Source organism: Arachis duranensis, chromosome 5, assembly GCF_000817695.3.
Source record: "Arachis duranensis cultivar V14167 chromosome 5, aradu.V14167.gnm2.J7QH, whole genome shotgun sequence".
In the NCBI taxonomy this organism is placed as follows: Eukaryota; Viridiplantae; Streptophyta; class Magnoliopsida; order Fabales; family Fabaceae; genus Arachis; species Arachis duranensis.
In genome coordinates, this window is record NC_029776.3 from 10,028,822 (window position 1) to 10,029,222 (window position 401).

A 401-nucleotide genomic window follows, 5' to 3' on the forward strand; every position below is an offset into this window, starting at 1 on the left:
TTGTTATTTGTATTTATTAAAATTTATTTTTAATTTATTAAATATAAATACTATAATTTAAAAAAATATCTTTTAAAAATTAATTTAAAAAAAATTTACTAAACCGAACCTTTGTTGTTGATTACTTTGAAAAGTCTTTGTAACTGATAGTATATGATTTAGTGCTTTCTGTAAAATTTAGTAAATAAGATTCTTTTCTTAATAAAATTTGATTCTCACTTAAAGATATGGATTTGATGGTTGACTTATATTATAACAAAGGAAAAGCCGTCTCACACTACATAAAAGCGCATGCAATTTTTCCAATTATTAATTAGAATAAAAATAAATGTATTAACAACAAATTAATTATACGTCATACATTGCAATTATTTTAGCATATATTATAAGGAAAAGAACTC